Consider the following 4,387-nt stretch of genomic DNA (forward strand, 5'->3'; position numbering starts at 1 on the left):
TGTGATTACAGAGATTACTGGTTAAATTGTTAACAGATCTAAAACCATTCCTTACTCAACAAGTGATAGAATAACCTTCCTGACATTATTATTTATTCCATCCATCCATCCATCCATCCATCCATCTTCCTCCGCTTCATCCGGAACCGGGTCGCGGGGGCAGCAGTCTGAGCAAAGACGCCCAGACTTCCCTCTCCCCGGCCACTTCCTCCAGCTCCTCTGGGGGGACCCCGAGGCGTTCCCAGGCCAGCCAAGAGACATAGTCTCTCCAGCGTGTCCTGGGTCTTCCCCGGGGCCTCCGCCCAGTGGGACATGCCCGGAACACCTCACCAGGGAGGCGTCCAGGAGGCATCCGGACCAGATGCCCGAACCACCTCAACTGGCTTCTCTCGATGCGGAGGAGAAGCGGCTCTACTCCGAGCTCTCTCCGGGTGACTGAGCTCCTCACCCTATCTCTAAGGGAGCGCCCAGCCACCCTACGGAGAAAACTCATTTCAGCCGCTTGTAGTCGGGATCTCGTTCTTTCGGTCACGACCCAGAGCTCATGACCATAGGTGAGTACTGGAACGAAGATCGACCGGTAAATTGAGAGCTTTGCTTTCTGGCTCAGCTCTCTTTTCACCACAACGGACCGGTACAGCGACCGCATAATAGCGGACGCCACTCCAATCCGCCTGTCGATCTCACGCTCCGATCTTCCATCACTCGTGAACAAGACCCCAAGATATTTAAACTCCTCCCCCTGAGGCAGGAGACTCCACCCACCGAGAGAGGGCATTATGGACACATTCATCGAGACACAAAAAACATCAGACGCCGCCCATAACATGGCGCCAGTGCATTTCCTGTAAACTGCGCGGTTCAATCTCCAACTATGTGGATCCTCGGTCCGGTTCTGTTCTTGGTTCTGGTCGGTTCGTCTGTTTCCAGAACATCAGGTGAGATAAAGATAAACCGGAAATGGCGGTAAATATTTCCAAAGTCGGATAAACATCAGCGATGACGGCGTTTGTTCCAGAGTCTGAATGCGGAAGTGACATGTCGCTCCGGTTCAGTTCTGGACTCTAAGAGACGCTCCGGTCCACCAGCCAGACTAACGTTTCCTCTGTAGAGAACGTGAACGTGTCTCCGCCGCCACGTTCTACCGACTGAACTCAGTCTGGGATCTCCCGTTTAGGACCGTTCACTGGTACCAGTTGTGAAAGGTTCTGGTCTTTCTGGGAGACAGTTTCACTTTAGAACCACCGACTGGGTCAGAGAAATGACCCCCCCGAGTGTGCTCTGAACAGGAAGTACACCTCCAAAGAGATTTTGTTTATATGTAGGTCATAAACTGACCAATCAGACGCCTCAATAGATACATATTGATACTTATTGATATGCGATACCTCCGATGCAGGTGGTGCCTGCTGGCCCCGCCTCCAACATTCGATTGACAGATTCTCCAGAGCCACTTTCAGTGAAAGGGGCGTGGCCTTCAAACAAGCTGACCAGAGGTCATCAACCTGCTGGGAGAACTGGAGCGACTTCATTTAGTTGAAACCAGTTTAAACCGTTTCATTGGGATGACCTCACACGTACTCTATCCAGTTCTCTGTTATACAGTCAATGTGGAGGACATCTTCTGTCTCCGTGTCAAAAACGTAAACATATAAATAGAGGCATGAACTGTGGTTTCTGATTGGAGGACACGTCTCGGCGCCGTCTTAGATCAGTGTTAGTGGACGGTCAATATAGAACTAAAATAATAAAACGTGTTTTCTTTCTAACATGGTCTGGCGTATGATACAGGGAAAGAAAGAATCAATCTAATAAACATGTTTGATGTTTTATTTAAATTGTTACATTTCTGTCAACTTCCTGGTTGAATTCAGAAGTAAACAAAAACACAAACATCACTGTTGTTTGTGTTCACTTAACAACATCCTGAAAATATTCTGCAGTTTTTCATCCTCAAAGTTCGCGTTGATCGATGACCAGAAGACAGTAAATGAAGACACAGCCACACCTCCATAGAATCAGAACTACTAGAATAAACTCTCAGTTTCTCATCTGTAAGGAAGCTGAAAACAGCCTGGAATATGTTTATTTAGTGTTTTCTGGTCCTGATGTAATCGACTGATGAAATCGTGATGTTTTCTCTGAGAAACTGCTCTGTTGCACTGAGGATTAGAAACGACTAAAGCAGAGCAGCAGACTGACTTATCTGAGTGTGTTTGGGTGGTCTAACGTTCAGTGAACGCATCACGCTCAGATCCTCTTCAGCCCCCGGCTCCGTCCATCAATCTGTTGGTTCTGAGGTTTTAGGACGGATGGAGAACGAGACGGAAAGACGTTTGAGGAGAGCAGAACTGAGAGTAAAATAGACTCAAAACGACTTTAGTGGAGTTTTCTTCTGTTTTTGTTATTGACCACAAGATAAAGACTTAAAACAGATGAAGTCTCAGTGTGGGAAAAGAAGAGCAGGACGCTTTATTATTGATTATTGATTATCTCTTTATAACGAGAAAAGATTAAGAAGTTCATCTTCAACACTTCTGAACAGAAGTTTACAAACGGATGTTTTAGAAGAAGCTGGTTATAAGAGTTTGATAATAACATTAAATTTACATTTATCCTTTTTCTCTATTTTGTTTAGTTATTCTTATCCATTTATTACTTGTTAATATATATTTAATGTTTGTTTTTAAGTCAAAAAGCTCTCAGTAACTTTGTAAAGTTAAACCTTCACCAACACCTGACTTTGATGTTTGTTTACCTCCATCGACATCGTGAATTCCACATTTGATTCTTTACTTATCCAACTGTAATCCAACACTATTCTGGATACAGTTTACTTCACACTCTTGGATTATACAGGTTGCGACTCTGCAGTCTCAGATTTCCTGGTAGCTTCAGGATCAGATGCTGAATTTCCATCTGCTGGGATAGTCGGTACGGTCCTATCTCCAAACCATTCCCATCCTCTTAGGTCAACAATCTGCCTCATCCTGTCAAGATCCTCCAGCTTGAAGGTCTGCAGAACCTGGAGAACTCTGTCACATCAAAGCTCCCTTCCTGCTCAAACTTCTCTTCAACTTTGTGATTTTCTGTCACTGAAACTTAGAAACTGAATAGTGGAACCAGATCAAGTTCACGTGAAGGAGGAACAGTTCCTGTCGTTAGCATCTCTTTATTAGCCTCGTTTGTACGATCATACAAACGTTTGAATGTTCTAGATGTTATTAGAACTCTCTGGTGAACAGTGTTTCCTCGTGATCTGATCTAGAAATAACCACACTTGTTGCTGCATAAACAACCAGCATGGTTCTGGTTCTGTTGACAGCAGCTGGTTGATGAAGGATTCTAGTGTGAGTAGATCCTTCCAATATGGCGACACCGCCGCTTCTCTCTGAGTAATGATGCTTCTACTTATACTATATCTATGTTCCAGAGGATGGAAATAAATCTACTGATGGAGGACAAACGAGGATCCTTCAGAACCAGAACATGACTGTGACAGAACAGAATCTCTGATCTCTGATCTTCTGATGCAGGTCTGAACATCACTGCTGAACCTGGAGAGAACGCCACTCTACCATGTAGAGATCCAAACATCAACGAGGATTTAGTTTTTAAGTGGACCAGAACTGACCTGCAGGAGAATGAATACGTGTTTTTCTACAGGAGTACTGGAGCTTTTCTGAAACATCAGCATGAATCCTACAAGAACCGAGTGTTTCTGAAGAAAAGTCAGATGAAGGATGGAGATCTGTCTGTGGTTCTGAAGAACGTGAACATTAATGACACTGGAATATATGAGTGTAGAGTCTTAGAACAAAATGGTTCACACAGAGAAATGAAGATAATGTTCAGCAGCTACCTGTCCGTGTCCCCTCTTCCTTCTCCTCTTCCTCCTTCTCCAGGTGAGCATTGAGTGTGTGGATGAGAGTGAATGTATGTCAGAGTGAAAGGTCTCAGATCAGACGTGTTTTCTGAAGATGTTGTTGATGAGACTCTGCAGGAAGCAGCTGATGAGGAAGAGGAGAACATTCTGATCTTCATCATAATCATCTCTGTCTCTGCAGGAGAGAAAGGAGGACAGAGAGGAGGAGGAGATGATGGAGTCAAAGATGGAGACAGCCATGATCGTCTTGGTCTGATCGTTCTGCCGGTTCTTCTTGCTGTTCTGGTTCTTGCTGGTGTTGGTTTCTGGATCTACAAGAAGAAAAAAGGTAGTTCTAGAGGTTCCAACAGCCAACAGAGTCATGAAAGTGATCATCTGAACTCAGAGAGTAACACAGCAAACATTTAATCTTTGGTCTGAACTGGAGGTTCAGATCCTCAGAAACATCAGGAAGAACAGTGACAGAAGTTCCTCGTCTGAGTAAAGATGGATGTTCCTGAA

Source organism: Oryzias melastigma, unplaced genomic scaffold, assembly GCF_002922805.2.
Source record: "Oryzias melastigma strain HK-1 unplaced genomic scaffold, ASM292280v2 sc00349, whole genome shotgun sequence".
NCBI lineage: Eukaryota > Metazoa > Chordata > Actinopteri > Beloniformes > Adrianichthyidae > Oryzias > Oryzias melastigma.